This window comes from Geotrypetes seraphini, chromosome 2, assembly GCF_902459505.1.
Source record: "Geotrypetes seraphini chromosome 2, aGeoSer1.1, whole genome shotgun sequence".
Lineage (NCBI taxonomy): Eukaryota > Metazoa > Chordata > Amphibia > Gymnophiona > Dermophiidae > Geotrypetes > Geotrypetes seraphini.
Genome location: NC_047085.1, coordinates 522,283,384 through 522,303,380, shown reverse-complemented (window position 1 = coordinate 522,303,380; position 19,997 = coordinate 522,283,384). Strand labels below are relative to the sequence as shown.

The window sequence follows — 19,997 nt, the reverse complement described above, 5'->3', positions numbered from 1 at the left end:
CTATCCCATTTGGCCTTAAAATCAGGCACGCTGCTGGCCTCAATAACCTGAAGTGGAAGATTGTTCCAGCGGTCAACCACTCTTTCAGTGAAAAAGAATTTCCTGGTGTCACTGTGCAGTTTCCCTCCCCTGATTTTCCACGGGTGCCCTCTGGTTGCCGTGGGACCCTTGAGAAGGAAGATATCTTCTTCCACTTCGATGCGACCTGTGAGATACTTGAACGTCTCGATCATGTCTCCCCTCTCTCTGCGTTCCTCGAATGAGTAGAGCTGTAACTTATCCAGCCTTTCCTCGTACGGGAGATCCTTGAGACCCGCGATCATTCGGGTGGCCATTCTCTGGACCGACTCTAGTCTCAGCACATTTTTTCGGTAATGCGGCCTCCAAAATTGCACACAGTACTCCAGGTGTGGTCTCACCATGGATCTATACAATGGCATAATGACTTCAGGCTTACGGCTGACGAAACTCCTGCGTATGCAACCTATGATTTGCCTTGCTTTGGAGGAAGCTTGCTCCACTTGATTGGCAGCCTTCATGTCCTCACTGACGATCACCCCTAAGTCACGTTCTGCTTCAGTTCTTGTTAGGATCTCGCCATTTAGGGTGTAAGTCCTGCATGGATTTTGGCTGCCCAGGTGCATGACTTTGCATTTTTTGGCATTGAAGCTGAGTTGCCAGGACCTAGACCAGCGCTCCAGTAGTAGTAGGTCGTGCATCATGTTGTCGGGCATTGAATTTTTGTCTGTTGTACTCTTGGCCACTACATTGCCTAGTTTGGCGTCATCAGCGAATAATGTTATTTTACCTCGGAGCCCTTCTGCCAAGTGTGGAGTTGCTGGCCAGGTCATTTGTTCCCAGATGGATAACAACATCAGTGTTAAAATCCTTAGTTTCTTCCTTTGCCTGGAACTCCTGGTAGCTGAGGATCCTGGAAGACATTTCACTATTTTGGTCTTCTCGCCCTGTGTTCCAAGGTTAATGCCTCTGATGATGGAATCCCCCAACAGTAATAGTTTTCTGTTTTTGGCTTTTTTATTTGTACTTAGGGTGCTCTTGTTCTCTTCAGTTTCCTTCATTGGTTCAAGTCCCACCTCCCTTCTGTTTTCCTGAGTATCGCAGTGCACTAGTGGAGCGAAGGAATTCTGTAGAGGTAATATTAGTGAAGGTGGATGTTTCTGTGTTATATGTCGCAGTCTTCCTGAGCCTACTGTGACCCATTTATTCCTGGGCTGTTTTATTTTTTGAGGTAGAGGTGGTAAGTTGGTATGATTTTGTGGAGTGATGGAAGCTGCTTTAATTGTATTCAATTCCTGTTTAAGTTTGCAGAGCTCCTCCTTAATACTGGCAAGTTGAAGACAGATGGGGCAAGCCTTAAGCCTCCAAATAGTATGTCTTGGAATTAAAGCACCACCGTGATTGCATAGAATAAAGGTCATCTTGATTGGTTGTGAAGTGACTTGATTGGTTGTGAAGTGACCAGAAATATAGGCTCTATACCACCTAAAACACAGTATTTTAAACAAAAATGCAGGTTCTATCAGTGCTACCCGAAAACACAGGATTTATAACAGGATTTTCCCTACTTTAGTCATACAGGTTGGTCATTCACTAAACTAAACTAAACCTTAAGTTTATATACCGCATCCTCTCCATGAATATAGAGCTCGGCCTAAAAACACATCTGTTCCTGAAATACTTAGGAAACCAACCTATACAATCTTAGTGCTCAACAAACGATCCCAAGATCTATCAACCACTAAGTCTGTATTTTGTTTATTCCATTCAATCTGTAACATTTCTAATCATTGTAAACCGCATAGAACTTCACGGTCCTGCAGTATATAAATTGTTATTATTATTTAAAAAGTCACAAACGACCTTCAGTAACTCAGCCCCTGTGTCTGTTGAGAATGCAATCCTTACCTAGAGACCTCAGGATCTCATAGTTCTCCTTCATCACCTCCTTGTAAAGCTCTTTCTGCCCTTCTTCTAAATACTCCCACTCCTCTTGGGAGAAAGAGATGGTGATGTCCTCCAACTTTACCGGCACCTGAAACAGAAACCAGAAACTCACTCAGGTCATATTGCCTTGACCCCACTACTGAAGAAATCTGACCTAGACCCTTCCACAGAAAAAAACAAAAAAACTCTGTGGAGTGACGATGTTCCTAAATGGACTTTATTTGAAAGTATCAAAGTTCCAAAGGTACACTAAAATCATCCACATAAAATAATTCCATCCACATAAAAGTAAATCATCCACATAAAAGCCTTAAAGGACCTAGTCCGCTAGGGATACAGGACCCAACACGGTCCGCGTTTCGACAAAAAGTCTTCTTCAGGGGTCCTATAAATAATGAGGGGTACATTATGAATGCATGTAAGTTATGAATAGTAGTGGTGATAAAATGTGAAACTGTGAATGATATCTAGCATGCAAAGAGTATGAAAGATATGTGATAAAAGGACACAGTGGATATTTTGGGGTCAATTCCTTTTGTTTTTTGCTAGACCCTTCCACACCATCCAGCTATCGCCCAATAGCAAATATCCCTCTCCTAACCAAGTTGCTAGAGCCCATCATATCTGAAGGATCCCTAGCTAGCTGACATAGCTGGGTCACGGTGTAGATGAAGAAACTCCATTTTAGATCAGTGGGTTATAATTGGTACAAATAACAACCTGTGACTCCATTTTATTGCTCTGAGAAATCACGTATGCATGCAGGCCTGTTCTATGTATCTGTCTTAGTGCCAGGCACGGCCAGGAGGCAACAGGATGCTGCTGTTAGCTAGCTTTGAGGTATAGACTATAGGATGGATTTATGGTTTTGTTTTTCTCTCTGCTCTTACCTTTTGGCCAGAGCTGGTTAGACTGGTTTGGACTGGTTAGGACCCTATATAACCTTTGTGTCCGAGATCCTCAGGGTCTTCTGTTTATGCAGCCAGTTCTGCCCAGAAGTCCAGCATATATGCTTGTTTAATAAAAGCCTATTTACATCTCTTCAGTCTCTGGCTCAAGTCTCTGCACTACTGACGAAGGGCCTAATCCAAAGAGGCACCTTCAATATCTACCCAACTCTCATCCTATTTAGAGAGATTCTCTATTCTCCTACCTTACCAATATGGCTTTCGTCCCAACTTCAGCACCAAATCCCTATTGACCTCCTTAATCTCAAAGGTTCAACAACTTCATTCTTGTAATAAGTTCGCCGTCCTCCTACAATTCAACCTTTCTGCTGCTTTTGACGTTGTCCATCATGATATTCTAGTTTACCAACTCTCTGAGATAGGCATTAATTCCACAGTCCTCGACTGGTTCTCAAAATTCCTACGTTCCCGATCTTACACTGTCAACATGAATGGCACCTCATCCTCCCCCTGGAAACCCATATGTGGAGTCCCGCAAGGCTCACCTCTATCTCCTATTCTTTTCCACATCTACATGTCCTCCCTAAAACTCCTCCATCTATCCCCCCTAGAAACAATTTACACTTATGCTGATGACATCCTTGTCCTCCTCGAAACCGATTCGAACCTCACTAACCTCTCTGAGAACATATCCTCCTGTATAACAAGCCTCCAATCCTGGGCCCACATTGTGCAAATGAAACTGAACGAGTCCAAAACAAAACTACTTTGGGGAGTGGAGGGAGCAGTGCCAGGAAGCAGAAAGTGAGATTGTGCTAAAGCAGGAGGAGAATGAGGAAGAAAAGCCTGGGGAGTGGAGGGAGCAGTGCCAGGAAGCCTGGGGAGTGGAGGGAGTCCCGCAAAGCTCACTTCTATCTCCTATTCTTTTCAACATCTACATGTCCTCCCTAAAACTCCTCCATCTATCCCCCCTAGAAACAATTTACACTTATGCTGATGACATCCTCGTCCTCCTCAAGACCGATTCGAACCTCACTAACCTCTCTGAGAACATATCCTCCTGTATAACAAGCTTCCAATCCTGGGCCCACATTGTGCAAATGAAACTGAACGAGTCCAAAACAAAACTACTTTGGGGAGTGGAGGGAGCAGTGCCAGGAAGCAGAAAGTGAGATTGTGCTAAAGCAGGAAGAGAATGAGGAAGAAAAGCCTGGGGAGTGGAGGGAGCAGTGCCGGGAAGCCTGGGGAGTAGAGGGAGTCCCGCAAGGCTCACCTCCATCTCCTATTGTTTTCAACATCTACATGTCCTCCCTAAAACTCTTCCATCTATCACCCTAGAAACAATTTACACTTATGCTGATGACATCCTCGCCCTCCTCGAGACCGATTCATAGAAACATAGAAGATGACGGCAGATACGGGCCATAGCCCATCAGGTCTGCCCACTCTACTGACCCACCCCCAAGTCTACTATCCTAGGGATCCCACTCCTGGTGACAGGTTCCCTTGGCTTAACCCTCTAAGGGATCCCACATGGGCATCCCATTTGCTCTTAAATTCTTGCATGCTGTTTGCCTCGATCACCTGCACCGGGAGCTCGTTCCAAGGATCAACCACTCTGTCGGAGAAGAAATATTTCCTGGTGTCGCCATGAAATTTCCCGCCCCTGAGTTTGAGTGGATGCCCTCTTGTGGCTGAGGGTCCTTTGAGAAAGAGAATCTCTTCTTCCATCTCGATACGGCCGGTAATGTATTTAAACGTCTCGATCATGTCTCCTCTCTCCCTACATTCCTCGAGTGAGTACAGCCGCAAATTTTTCAGCCTTTCCTCGTACAATAGATCCTTGAGCCCCGAAACCATCCTGGTGGCCATCCGTTGCACCGACTCTACTCTCAGCACATCTTTTCGGTAGTGTGGCCTCCAGAATTGCACACAGTATTCCAAATGAGGCCTCACCATGGTTCTGTATAATGGCATTATGACTTCAGGCTTCCGGCTGACGAAACTCCTGCGGATGCAACCTAACAACTGTCTTGCCTTAGATGAAGCCTTCTCCACGTGATCAGCAGTTTTCATGTCTGCGCTGATGATCACTCCCAAGTCTCGTTCTGTTGAAGTTCTAGCTAAGGTCTCACCATTCAAGGTGTAAGTTCTGCACGGATTTCTGCTGCCGAGGTGCATGATCTTGCATTTCTTAGCGTTGAAGCCCAGCTGCCAGGTCGAGGACCAAAGCTCTAACAAATGTAGGTCCTGTGTCATACTATCGGGTGAATTGCCGTCTCTCACTATATTGCATAGTTTGGCATCATCAGCGAATAACGTTACCTTACCTTGAAGCCCCTGAGTTAGGTCACCTATGAATATGTTGAAAAGGAGCGGGCCCAAGACTGAGCCCTGCGGACTCCACTGGTCACCTCCGATGTTTAAGAGAGGGTATCGTTAACTACCACCCTCTGAAGTCTGCCACTCAGCCAGTCATTGACCCATGTAGTTAGTGTTTCTCCCAGCCCCATTGATTTCATCTTGCTCAACAGCCTGCGATGCGGGACACTATCGAAAGCTTTGCTGAAGTCTAGGTATACGACGTCCACGGATTCTCCCAAGTCTAACCTCACTAACCTCTCTGAGAACATATCCTCCTGTATAACAAGCCTCCAATCCTGGACCCACACTGTGCAAATGAAACTGAACGTGTCCAAAACAAAACTACTTTGGGGAGTGGAGGGAGCAGTGCCAGGAAGCAGAAAGTGAGATTGTGTCCTAAAGCAGGAGGAGAATGAGGAAGGAGCCTGGGAAGTGCAGGGAGCAATGCCGGGAAGCAGAAAGTGAGATTGTGTCCTAAAGCAAAAGGAGAATGAGGAAGAAGAGCCTGGGGAATGGAGGGAGCACTGCCAGGAAGCAGAAAGTGAGTATCCTAGAGCAGGAGAATGAGGAAGAAGAGCCTGGGGAGTGGAGGGAGCAGTGCCAGGAAGCAGAAAGTGAGATTGTCCTAAAGCAGGCGGAGAATGAGGAGGATGAGCCTGGGGAGTGGAGGGTGAGGTGCCAGGAAGCAGAATGTGAGATTGTCCTAAAGCAGGAGGAAAATGAGGAAGAAGAGCCTGGGGAGTGGAGGGAGCAGAAAGTGAGACTGTGCTAAAGCAGGAGGAGAATGAGGAAGAAGAGCCTGGGGAGTGGGGGGAGCAGTGCCAGGAAGCAGAAAGTGAGATTGTCCTAAAGCAGGAGGAGAATGAGGAAGAAGAGCCTGGGGAGTGGAGGAAGCAGAAAGTGAGACTGTGCTAAAGCAGGAGGAGAATGAGGAAGAAGAGCCTGGGGAGTGGAGGGAGTAGTGCCAGAAAGCAGAAAGTGAGATTGTCCTTAAGCAGGAGGAGAATGAGGAAGAAAAGCCTGGGGAGTGGAGGGAGCAGTGCCAGGAAGCAGAACATGAGATTGTCCTAAAGCAGGAGGAGAATGAGGAAGAAGAGCCTGGGGAGTGGAGGGAGCAGTGCCAGGAAGCAGAAAGTGAGATTGTCCTAAAGCAGGAGGAGAATGAGGAAGAAGAGCCTGGGGAGTGGATGGAGCAGTGTCAGGAAGCAGAAAGTGAGGTTGTCCTAAAGCAGGAGGAGAATGTGGAAGAAGAGCCTGGGGAGTGGAGGGAGCAGTGCCAGGAAGCAGAAAGTGAGGTTGTCCTAAAGCAGGAGGAGAATGAGGAAGAAGAGCCTGGGGAGTGGAGGGAGCAGTGCCAGGAAGCAGAAAGTGAGATTGTCCTAAAGCAGGAGGAGAATGAGGAAGAAGAGCCTGGGGAGTGGATGGAGCAGTGTCAGGAAGCAGAAAGTGAGGTTGTCCTAAAGCAGGAGGAGAATGAGGAAGAAGAGCCTGGGGAGTGGAGGGAGCAGTGCCAGGAAGCAGAAAGTGAGATTGTCCTAAAGCAGGAGGAGAATGAGGAAGAAGAGCCTGGGGAGTGGAGGGAGCAGTGCCAGGAAGCAGAAAGTGAGATTGTCCTAAAGCAGGAGGAGAATAAGGAAGAAGAGCCTGGGGAGTGGAGGGAAAAGAAAGTGAGATTGTCCTAAAGCAGGAGGAGAATGAGGAAGAAGAGCCTGGGGAGTGGAGGGGGTAGTGCCAGGCTCAGTCCCTCTTCTACCTGCTCAGCCATCCTCCTGCCCTTCTCCGCAGCACCAGCTCCAGCCTTGGCTCCTAATGGAGGGAAAAGAGACAAAGGCAGGAAAAAGAAGAGGGATCTGAATCTCCCCCCTTCACTCCTCCCCCAGGAGTCTGACCAATCAGTGCCATAGAGACTTGAAAGACCGCCTCCTCCTGACTCCACCCACATGAGCATTCTCCCCTTCTATGCCTTCCTAGGAGCATTCTGTTTCTGACCAATCCTAAGGTAGAATGTACATTCCAATCAGTGTCATAGGGTGTCATATTGTCCTTCTGTCTCCTCCTTCAGGAGTCTTGTGACCAATCAGTGGAAGGGGCGGAATCAGGACAGTCAATGTTTTCATGGAGTCACTTCCTGGCACATGGCAATGAATGAGAGCAGAGCAAGGAAAGCACCAACTATCTCTTTAGCCTGATAGAAAAATCTCTGCTGCCACCTTTGGCCGGATGTTTTTGCAGGTTTCAGCTCAATTTCATTCACTTTTGCTGCCCAAATGGATGTTTTTTTCCAAATGCTTTTGTGGGTTTGCCAAACCGTACATCTAGGTATGTTCTTTACAGTGGGGTTTTCCCCTTACTGTTTGGTATAGGCCCAGTCCTTCCAGTTGGGCCACCAGAATTTCAACCTCCGCTGGAGATAAAGAGGGTGCATAGGGTTCCCCCTAAGCCTATTAAAGATGCAAAATATGCTTTTGTATTAAAATGTCTTAGATATATTGCTTAACTATGCTTTTTGGAAAATGGACTTTTAGCAAAGCTCCAAGCTTTCCTATCCTAAACACACACACAGCCAGGCAGACATGCCTGAGACACCTTCAAGCTGCTTCCTTCTGCAAGTGCACTGCTGTGTTGAATTCCCTCAGACTTTGCTTTTTGGAAAATTGACTTTTAACAAAGTACAGTGGTACCTCGGTTTACGAGTGCACCGGTTTGCGAGTGTTTTGCAAGACGAGCAAAATATTCTCAAAATCGGCGCTTCGGAAACCGAGCATGGCTCGATTTACGAGCGCCTCCCCCCCCCCGGCTATCCGGCACCCTCTCCCCCCGCTATCTGGCGTATCCCCCCCCCCGCCGCGATCCGGCAACCCGCCGCTGCGACCTGAAGTCCCCCAGACCCACCCGAACCCGCTTCTTACTTTCAGCTCGGCCTTGGCACCGGCACCGGCATGTCCTGTGCATTGGTGCCGGTGCCTGAAGATCGGCCTCCTATTCTCTGCTGGGCCTTGAGCATCTGCTCATGCTCAAGGCCTGCGAGTTCATGTTCTCTCCGAGATCTCCGAGAATCTCGGAGAGAACGTGAACTCGCAGGCCTTGAGCATGCACAGATGTTCAAGGCCCAGCAGAGAAGAGGAGGCCGATCTTCGGGCACCGGCACCAACGCACAGAACATGCCGGTGCCGAGCTGAAAGTAAGAAGCGGGTTTGGGTGGGTCTAGGGAACTTCAGGTCACGGCCGAGGGAGTGCCGGATCGCGGGGGGGAGGGTGCCTGATCGTGGGGGGGGGCCTTCAGGGGGAGCAATGCCGGTTCTTGAGAGGGGGGGAATAGAGCAGCGCTGCTGGCCTCGGGGGGGGGGGGGGGGAACGTATCGAAGCGAGTTTCCATTATTTCCTATGGGGAAACTCACTTTGATATACGAGTATTTTGGTTTACGAGCATGCTTCTGGAACGAATTATGCTCGTAAATCAAGGTACCACTGTATAAGCTAACCCAGACATGGGCAAACTACGGCCCGTTTAGTTTATCAATCCAGCCCGTTAAATTTTTCTGCAATGCCTGTGAAGAAGCGCACCTGGAACTCCCCCATGGCCGGCCATACGTGTCAGGCCGCCAGCTGCAATCAATGCCCAGGAAGCGGCCAGGGCTGGCAGGAGATTCAAGCGTCCAGAGGAGCCCTTTGGCCTGGGATTTCCCCTGACGTGCTGTCGAGATATTTAGGTAACACCTGGACTTGTGTTGGGCCCAGGGATTATAAAACGAACAGAGTTGCTCTCTGAGGCCTTTCATCATTCCACTCCCCTCTCAGGAGGAAACACCCCAGCCAGGTTTTGCAACCAGTTCAGATCAGATCCCTCGAAAGTCTCCTTGACTTTATAAAAGCAATGCAAACTTACCTCTTCACCTCATCCCCTGCCTATTGCCCTATAATTGAAAAAAGAAATGTGCATGTCAAGTTAGGCTGAAAACATTGCATACAGTACTCCCCTGATATTCGCGGGGATTCCGTTCCAGGAACCCCTGGAATCTCAAAAAAGTGCAAATACGGTTTTTCATGGGGGAGCTTGAAGAGGGCAGCAGGAGAGCAGCTGGAGTGCCGTGAGTGCAGAAAATCACTCACGGTACGCTCCGACCGCCACTTCCTGCACTAAGTCGGGCCTTATCCAATCAGGAGCTGCATGTCACCCACCACCAATCACCTTCCACCTGTTACCCAACCAAATCTATCAAGCACTCTATAACCCAAGCCTAGCCACTTAAACATCCATCAGTAGGGTATAGGAGAAGGAATAGCAGGCAGTTAATCCCCCCACACTACACCAGGTGGCTGCAGTTCAGCAAGAAGTCCCACCACCACTCTACTCAACAGCCATCCTTCTCTCATCCACCCTATTAAAGGGCCACCAAGCAGGCAGGCCTCTCCCACTGCCTTAAGTATCCAGGGAATCCATTATAGACATATAGGGTCTTAAAATAGTACTGTTAATACTAACCTTGAAGAAGGCATTGAAACACTCCACTTAAGGACTCAACTAGCGGCAGTGAAAAGGGCTCTGCACAATGGGCGGTGGTGGCGAAAAGGGCGAACAGAATGCTAGGAATGATTAAGAAGGGGATCACGAACAGATTAGAGAAGGTTATCATGCTGCTGTACTGGGCCATGGTACGCCCCCATCTGGAATACTACATCCAGCACTGGTCGCTGTACATGAAGGACACGGTACTACTCGAAAGAGTCCAGAGAAGAGTGACTAAAATGGTTAAGGGGCTGGAGAAGTTGCCATACTGCGAGAGGTTAGAGAAACTGGGCCTCTTCTCCCTTGAAAAGAGGGGACATGATCGAAACATTCAAGATAATGAAGGAAATAGACTTAGTAGAGAGAGAGAGATTGTTCACCCTCTCCAAGGTAGGGAGAATGAGAGGGCACTCGCTAAAGTTAAAAGGGGATAGATTCCGTACAAACGTAAGGAAGTTCTTTTTCACCCAGAGAGTGATGGAGAACTGGAAATGCTCTTCTGGAGGCTGTTATGGACAAAGTTAGACAAATTCCTGCTGAACCAGAACATACGCAGGTAGGGCTGGTCTCAGTTAGGACTGTGACATTTCCGCTCCCCGAGACGGTGATGTCAGAGTGAAACCCTGGTCTCAGTCTCTTACTCGAGACCAGACTCTCCCGGAGAAGGATCAGGAAGAAGATCCTGAAAGCCTAGCTGCCTATCCTGAGTCTTCTAGCCTAGAGCAGTACCCTGAGTATAGGTTAACTGCCCGGCCCAGAAAAGCTTCCAGTCACACTAAGAGGTTTGATGAAGCTCCCAGTGATATTCTGCCCTGTAGCCTGAGGGGGAGCCCAAGAACACACAAGCTAGGCACACAATCACCCAGTGTAGGGCGTGGCCCTAAGCCTGTTAAGCAGCTCTCCAGAGCATTAAAGGAGGCTGCCCAAGAGAGGCTGGCAGAGAGAGTTCTCCGGGCCAGGAGAAGGCCAGACCTCACTCCAGAGCCAATGGAGTGTGAGGCTCCAATGCCTCAGGAGTCAGCAGAGCCGCTGGATACACCAGAAAGCATGGACCTGGATGAAGGGTGTATGTCAGAGACCGTTATGGAAGAAGCCATGGATATGGGCTTGGCAACTTTCCACTAAACACTGCAGGTACAAGGTTGTACAGGAATAATAGTGGAGAGGAGTTTTGGCAGAACTGATTTTGATTGTTTGTGCTGTAACACAAGCTTAGAGCAGTGCTGCAGCAGCTTGATTATCTGGCTACACTGCAGCTGTGCAGAAGCTCAAGAGAAGCCCAAAGGACTGTGAGTTAATCAGGGCTGGAAATTTAGGAGCCTGCAGTAAGGCTTCAGTTTATGTTTTTTGTTCCTGCTTAAAGTTTACTTTATATTCAAGAATGTAAATACCTGGTGAAGAAACTGGACTGTGTTGGTTAGTAAGCCCAGGACTCCAGCTCAAGGCTGGATAAGTGCTTAAGAGACTAATTGTGCAGTGTTTTTCAGAGACTGTGTGATCAGGTAGAGCAAGCCCTAAAACCTGGACTGGAAGTATACCTGATAGAAAGCTTGCTGTGCTTTCACTGGACTGGGTGAAAGTTAAAAGTCTTTTTGTTTTCTGTTTTCTTTCTTTTTGCCCTTGGTTGGGAGGAAAGGAAACTTGGACTATAATAATATATTTATAGACGATCTGGAGACAGGGACGAAATGTGAGGTTATCAAATTTGCAGATGACACCAAACTCTGCAGCAGGGTTAGAACCACGGAAGACTGTGAAAACCTGCAAAGGGACCTAACGAAGCTGGAAGAGTGGGCCAAAAAGTGGCAGATGCGTTTTAATATAGAGAAATGCGGGTGCGGACCGCTGGGTGCGATGGACCTCTGGTCTGATCCCGGTGGAGGCAACTTCTTATGTTATCTGATATGATTTATGTGGCAAGTGACTAATTAAACTTTACACATTATTTTTCTGTTCAACTTGACTCACGGTGCTTTATTTTTAGCAAAGCCCAAGATAGTGAGACACCAGTGAGGTCTCCCCCTTTGGGAGCCACGTCAGGAGTGTGCTACCCTCTACCGGAGGTCTTCCTAACCTTACCGAGACCCCGGCAGGTGACAGGACGCTGGTCTTTGACCAGAGGGCCACCGCGTGTGCGGACTGCTGGACACGATGGACCACTGGTCTGACTCAGCAGGGCAATTCTTATGTTCTTATGTTAGTATAGAGAGCATAGCTCTAAGACTGTTACAACAGAAATATAGTCTCCCATTACCTTCTTGACACCAATGTTGCAATCCCCACTCCTCTACTTCTGGACAACATCTCTCCCTACCAACATGCACTGCTAGGGCAGATATGGAGAGCTAAGCCACCTTCCCCACAACAGACCCCTAGCACGAAGACCCTACTATATTAAAGGCTTCCCTATCACCCCCCCCCCCCACACACACACACACACACACACACATCAACTGCACAAACAAACCTTAAAATTGCCCTTGCAAATGCGAGATCTGTAAACAACAAAGATGCCATTCTCAGTGACCTTCTCACAGACAATAACTGCCTCACCGGCTACCAAGCCCTAGCATGCTCACACACTGACACTAGAGGTGGAGGTGTAGCTTCCATCATCAAATCCAACCTCAACCCAAGATTAATAGATGCTATCACACTAAACACACTTGAATGCCTCATATTTTCAGTAGGACACAACAGAGATCTTACAATAGCCTTGATATATAGAGCTCCCCATTCACCGATGACTGTCCTAGATGACCTTCGAGCCATCCTTGGAAAGGTAAGAATCTCTTACAACCAGATCGCCATCCTAGTAGACTTTAACTTCACAAACTACCCAAACAAGACTGGATCCCCAGCGGATATCCTCCTATCACTCTCTGACCTGGACTTCCATCAAATAGTCTTCTTACCGACTCACTCAGTGGGTCATGTCCTAGACCTAATCTTCACCCAAAATGACTCATCTACCAACACAACAACCAGCAACTGCTCCATTGAATCAGTACCCTGGTCTGACCACCATATAATCTCATTCAACCACTCATACACAACAAAACAATCACCACCTAAGAAACAACCCTAGCAGAAGAAAATCTATAACAACAACTCAATCAACCTAAAAAAAATCTCTCCTCAGGCTTTTCTAACCTAGCAAAAACACTGAACTCAAATCACAAATCCGTTAATGAAACAGCCACAACTTGGCACACCCAAGTAAAATACCTCTACAAGGGCCTAGCCCCAATCAAAGAAATTAAATGCTATCCCCACAATCTCTCCTCCCTTGGTTCACTGACAACCTAAGAACTAAGAAAAGGGAACTAAGGAAAGCAGAGAGGGAATGGTTCAAATCCAGGCCAAATGGCGACAAATCCAACTGGAGGAAACTGCATGAAGAATACAAACTAGCTATACTCGACGCAAAAAAGGCCTACTACTCCCAACCAGTGTTCCCTCTAAGCGGGCGGGTGTTGTGAGCAAACTTTTTTCACCGTGAGCCAAAAATATCGGGCGCCAGCAAGTTATGAGCCAACTCGCCCGATTCTCCTCTCGCCGCCCTGCCATCTGCCGTACGCCTCTTCCGATCGTGCGCTGTGACGAGAAACGTGTGCGCTGCGATGTAATATTTTGTGCGCCAGCGCACGCCAGCGCAGCTTAGCGGGAACACTGGTTCAAATGGTTTTATTTATTTCCCCAAATTTATTTTTGTTATACGCATTGAAAATATTTGATATTGCGTTTAAATCAAAATCTCAATAAACTTGAAACGAGTGCCCGTGAGATTGTGGGAGGGTTAAATACTCAAAACTTAGAAGTTTTTGCTACGCCAGCTTTCTGGTATCTTTACATACAGTGGCGTACCTAGCATATGTAACATCCGGGGCCCATCATTTTTTGGCACCCCCCCCCCCCATCTGTAAGAAAAACATGATTTTTAGTAACAAACCACACGTCACACATGAGTACCTAGGAAAAGGCAGCATCTTACATATTGCAGTGAGCAGTACATCAATACACCCATTGTAAAACTAAACAAGCCAGACCAGCACAGATCAATCCTACACCGTCAATCCTAACAGAAAACCATGTCTTTCGAACACACAGAACACAGAAAACACCTTCGCCTAGTAAGGAATATGTAATCACAAACTAACCCCTCCCTCTTTTACAAAACTGTAGTGTGGATTTTAGCTACGGAGATAACAGCTCTGATGCTCATAAAATTCTGAGCATCAGAGCTGCTACCACCAAGGCTGGTGCTAAAAACGCTTCACAGTTTTGTAAAAGGGGGGATAAAATAAAAATACATAGACAAAGGTTAAATTGAACCAGCAAGAAGCTGGACTCTGCATACAATGCTTCACAGAAACAGTGACACATGTCTCCTAAAGCAATAAATAAATAGAAATTTTTTTCTACCTTTGTCTTCTGTGGTTTCTCCTTTCCTCATCTTCTTGTAACTCTCTTCCTTCCATTCACTGTCTGCCGTCTCTCTTCCCCTATATGGCATCTTCTCTCCTTCTATGCCCCTTCCAGAAACTGTATGCCTCCCCCTTCCATCTCTCCTTTCACCCCATTGGTCTGGCATCTCTCTCCTCGCCTTCCCTCTCCCACACCTCTCCTCATAGTCTGGTATCTCCCCTTCCCTGATTCTCTGGCATCTCTCTCCTTTCCTTTTCTTCCATCTTTCGCTCCCCCTCCATGCTCTCACATCTCCCCCTTCCTTTTCCCTTAGACTGGCATACCTTCCTCCTACGCTCCAAGCCCTGGCATCTCCTTTAATTCCCTCCCTCCTCTTCCTTCCCCCTCCAGCTGGGTACCGCAACACTCTTCCCTGCAGCTCTGCACTTCCCCACAATTGCCATGCTTCGGTTCCTCTTCTTCCTTCCTTCCTCCCCCCCCCCCCGCGGGACCCTGCGGCACCATCAACTCTTACTCCCTCTAATGTCGGCCCTGCAGCTCCAGACTTCCTCGCACCTTCTCCCCTCCCCCTTTGGATCGCTATTATTTTAAATGTTATAGCCGCGGAGCTGTATCCATCAATGGAGATGTCTAACCTCGGCCTGCCCCGGAACTCTTACTGCAACAGTGACTTCCTGTTCCTGCCTAGACGGGCGGCTGCTGCAGTAAGAGTTCCGGGGCAGGCCGAGGTTAGACATCTCCACTGATGGATACAGCTCCGCGGCTATAACATTTAAAATAATAGCGATCCAAAGGGGGAGGGGAGAAGGTGCGAGGAAGTCTGGAGCTGCAGGGCCGACATTAGAGGGAGTAAGAGTTGATGGTGCCGCAGGGTCCCGCGGGGGGGGGGGGGGGGAGGAAGGAAGGAAGAAGAGGAACCGAAGCATGGCAATTGTGGGGAAGTGCAATCCCCCCAGTGCGTCCCCTTACCTTACCGACGCGTGTGTGCGCTGTGAAGAGAAACTTTGCGCTGCGATGTAATATTTTGTGCGTGAGCGCAGGCCAACGCAGCTTAGCGGGAACACTGCTCCCAACTACTAAAAAACCCCAACCGATCAAAGAACCTTTTTACATTATCCAAAATGATATTCTCGGCACCACAAGGAGACAATCAACACCCGAACACCAGCCTCGACAGAGAATTACTCTCAACCTACTTCGCTGAAAAATAGACATAATCAAAAGAGAAAAACGTCCAAAAACCGGCCTAAGTCAGCACTTGGACGAATATTTCTCAAAAATGTCCAAGTGCCACTAATAAAAACGGGTTTTGGATGTATTTCTAAACGACCTAGGCCTTCATAGTGCCGCTGAATGACCAAAGCTAAATGGGGCGTTTCGGGAGGCGTGTCAAGGGCAGGAGTTGGGCGGGACGTGCACTGGCTTAGACTTAGTCGTACAGCATGTATAACCGAAAGTTTAACAACAGAGCCTAGACGGAACTTAGACATTGTCACAAAAACCCACCTAAACTGACCAGATAAGCACTGAAAACACATAACACAGACCCCCATACACTACCCCAATGATCACCAACCCCCCACCCCCCCACTCCCATAAAAATTTTATTCACAACTTTAAATTTCAGCCTCCAGACCATCCTCACCTGGCCGCCTGGCATAGGAAAGCCTAGTCGTCCAGCCCAGAGACAGCTTAAATTGTCTTGGGGGCGGGTTAGGGACCCATAGAAAGGAGGATCCATGCCCATAAGCCCCTGTAATTACTACATTGATACTTAAACATGTGCACTCCCCTATACACCCCCCAAAACTCTTTTGTACTGGCATATAAGTGGCTCCTACAGCCATAAGGGCTATTGGGGTGGTAGATAAGTGGATCTATGGGATTCTGGAGGTGGTTTGGGGGTCTCACCGTGACTTATAAAGGAGTTGTAGTGAGGAGAAGCCATGGCACCCTTTTTGTGAAATTCACAGCATGCCACTATTTAGGTGGCATGTCTGGATGTGCAGTCCATCACTTTGCAGACCCCTCCCACATCAATAGTCTCAGTTAGGTCATCAATGAGACACTGTTGAAGCGGGTTAATTTTTCAGTTGTAGGGATTCCATTTGGGCAGAAGGGTACCTGTGTTGATTGTGTGACAGTGTCCAGGTGGGAACGTGTGGAGGGGCATAATCGAAAGGGACGTCTAAGTCCATTTACGTCCATCTCGTAAGTCGTCCAAAGTAAAAAAGAGCCTAAGACACATTTTCGAAAGATACGTCCAACTTTTTTTTACTTTTGAAAATCGTCTAATTATACGTCTTGCCGATCTGATCGTCTAAGCCTCTAAATCGTCTATCTTTATACCACATTTCCGTCCAACCTTCTGTCCAAGTCCAAAACGCCTAGAACAAGCCTGTTGGACGTGGGAGGGGTCTGCAAAGTGATGGACTGCACATCCAGACATGCCACCTAAATAGTGGCATGCTGTGAATTTCACAAAAAGGGTGCCATGGCTTCTCCTCACTACAGCTCCCTTATAAGTCACGGTGAGACCTAGAAAAAAAAAATGGTACTCAATCAACTACACTCCTTTATTGACAACAAAAAAGCCCTATCCGCTTTCCAGTCAGGTTTCCGGAGATTTCATAGCACTGAAACTGTCCTCCTTGATATCATCGACGACTGTTGGAAACTCAGTCGACAAAGGAAATGCCCTTCTGGTGCCACTAGATTTCAGCACAGCATTTGACACCATTGACCATGATATCCTCCTCGCCTGACTTGCTGAGCTTGGCGTCCGAGATACAGTGCTACTCTGGTTTGCGTCTTTCCTAAGCAACAGATCCCAATGCGTTTTACTCGATACTACCCTATCAAAGCCAAAGCCGATTACGTAAGAACATAAGAACATAAGAACTGCCTTCTCTGGATCAGACCTTCGGTCCATCAAGTCCGGTGATCCGCACACGCGGAGGCCCTGCCAGGTGTACACCTGGCTTAATTTATAGTCCACCATATCCTTATATGCCTCTCTTAAGGAGATATGCATCTAGTTTGCTCTTGAAGCCTAGGACGGTCGATTCCGTCATAATCTCCTCTGGGAGGGCATTCCAGGTGTCAACCACTCTCTGAGTGAAGCAGAACTTCCTGACATTAGTCCTGAACCTGTCCCCCCTTAGCTTCATTACATGTCCTCTAGTCCGTGTCAAATTGGACAATGTAAATAATCTTCTCTGCTCTATTTTGTCGATTCCTTTCAGTATTTTGAAGGTCTCGATCATATCCCCACGCAGTCTCCTTTTCTCAAGGGAGAACTACTATCCCCTCTGCTGTTTAATCTCAATATTACGCCTGTCTTGGATATAGTTCACAAACACCAAATCAAGATTCACACCTTTGCTAGCGACATCCAACTATACCTACCGCTAGGAGACAACCGTAACTCCCAGATTGCAAAATTATAAAACTTTCTCTCAGAAATAAAAATCTAGATATCCGCAAACAAGTTCCAATTAAACGCCACAGAAACTGAACTCCTTTGGATATGCAAAGAACATTGCGCCTATAACCACCGCTCTCTCCTCTGGGAATCATCTATCATAACTGCCAAAGACCAAGTCCACAGCCCAGGGTTACTTCTCAACTCTAACTTATCTCACCATATCTCACAAGCAGGAGAGGAACAGAGGGGGAAAGCAGGAGCAGTTTGGAGGAGAAAACCAGGAGAGAAGGAGGCAGGAACAGAAGGGGCAGCGGCAAGAGTTAGCTCCACACACACCCAGACATCATCCATCAGAGCTTCCCCTTAAAAGGGGAGGGGCCAATGGCACTCAGCCATTCGTCTCAACGAGGAGAGTAGCAGGAGAGGAACAGAGAGGGAAAGCAGGAGCAGTTCGAAGGAGAAAACCAGGAGAGAAGGAGGCAGGAAGAGAAGGGGCAGCAGCGAGAGTTTGCTCCCCCTCCCCCCAACATCATCCATCGGAGCTCCCCCTTAAAGGGGAGGGGCCAATGGTGCTCAGACGTTCGGCACGCGTCGAAGGTGAGCGTCAAAGGCGCTCGCCTTAGGAAGAGCGCCTTTGTGAAGGGCCTTGAGAAGGGACGAGCCACCACTAAAGGAGAGCAGAAAGAGACCACAGCAGATACAGAGACACACAACCAGACAGACACAGCAGGCACAGAGGACACACAACCAGGCAGACACAGCAGACACAGAGGACACAACAGGCGCAGAGGACACACAACCAGGCAGACACAGAGGGCACTGCAGAAACAGAGAACAGCCACAGAAGACATCCACAACAGACTGGCAAGAGGGCAGCAAAGGAAGCAGCAGACCGAAGCAGGATGCTGAGCTACCCAGTTTTCTGCCTCTGGGAGGCAGTCTTACGTATGCACATGATGTGGAGAACTGGAGAGCCTGAAGAAGCAAGTCTGACTCCTGGAGGACAGGATGCTGGAACTGGAGGCACTTCAAGCAGTGGAGGAGAAGGACAGAGATGCAGAGAACATCAAGATGGAGGACACCATCGAGGAAGAAGTCCGGGAGCTGGAGAACTTCATAGAGGAGGCATACAGGGAGGCCGTGGAAAAACACCAGCAACAGTGGAACTGCCGGGATACACCTACAGAGAGCGTGGACCACCAGACGGACAGCCACCAGGAGGAAATGGGTGACACAGCAGCAAGATCTAGAAACAGCAAAGGGAACTCATAAGAAGACGAACGCCAGGATGAGAGGAAATGGATGAGAACGAAGGACACGGACATACGGCTGGAGAAATGGACATACACCAGGGATACGGACCTGCGGCTGGAGAATCGAGAGAAGATAGAGAGGACAGCAAATGTTGTGGGCGAATCCATCATCAGGCAAGTCGACAGCCAGATAGCGGAAGGAAGACTGGATCAGCTGGTGACCTGCCTACTGGGAGCTAAGGTAGAAGACATAGTGAGCCGCATTGACAGGATCGTCAACAGTGTGGAAGAAGAAGATACGGCGGTAGTGATCCATTTGGGGACGAACAACGTGGGCAACAGGAACTACAACAGAGAAGTACTGAAGGACCAGTTCTGGATGTGAGGAAGGAAACTGAAGACCAGAAAACAGAGGATAGCATTCTCGGAGATCCTGCCAGTACCCAGGGCAGATGAGAAGAGGCAGATGGAGCTGCAAGCAGTCAATGCGTGGATGCGGCGCTGGTGTGAAGAAGAAGGATCCCACTTTGTGCGCAACTGGACAACGTTCTGGGGGAAGAACAAGCTATTCAGAAAGGACGGACTCCACCTCAGCAGAGACGGAACGAGGCTACTTGCAAGCAACATCAAAAGAGAAGTTGAGAAGTTTTTAAACTAGGAAGAAGGGGAAAGCCGACAGTCGACCGAGAGAGAGAGTCGATGGTTCGGGAACCGGTATACCCGGAGGATACCGTACAGGAAGATAGAGGGGAAGACTCACCGGATCACAGGCAAGACAGATTGAAAGGGACACAAGAGGGAAGGAAATGCAAGAAAGGAACAGGCGGCAAACTCAAGTGTATGTACACGAACGCAAGGAGCTTAAGGAATAAGATGGGTGAATTAGAAGCTATGGCATAAAAAGTTAACGTGGACATCATCGGCATCACAGAAACATGGTGGACTGAGGAAAATGTCTGGGACACTGTGCTACCATGATACAAACTATACCGTAGAGACAGAGTGGCTCAAAAAGGTGGGGGCATTGCCATATATGTCAAAGAGGGAATTGAATCTAATGGAGAGAACATGCCACAACAGATGGATAAGTTAGAATCTCTCTATGGGTCAAAATTCCGGGAACAAATGGGCTGGAAATAAAGATT

General features: G+C 48.1%; 2 protein-coding genes across 3 annotated transcripts in view; one reads left to right on the top strand and one right to left on the bottom strand.

Moving 5' to 3' along the window:
- LOC117354717 (zinc finger protein 850-like) overlaps window positions 1–19,997 on the bottom strand; it is a 948,741-nt gene that overhangs the window by 733,653 nt on the left and 195,091 nt on the right. Inside the window, exon 1 of one of the 2 annotated variants that reach the window (XM_033932624.1) lies at window positions 1,927–1,967. The exons of the other annotated variant lie outside the window; for it this stretch is intronic. The gene's annotated coding sequence lies outside the window, so the exon portion shown is untranslated. Of the gene's footprint in view, window positions 1–1,926; window positions 1,968–19,997 lie in introns of those variants that run through there. 2 annotated transcript variants of the gene reach the window in all.
- LOC117354718 (zinc finger protein 585A-like) overlaps window positions 1–19,997 on the top strand; it is a 314,357-nt gene that overhangs the window by 260,405 nt on the left and 33,955 nt on the right. The gene's annotated exons all lie outside the window — the stretch shown is intronic.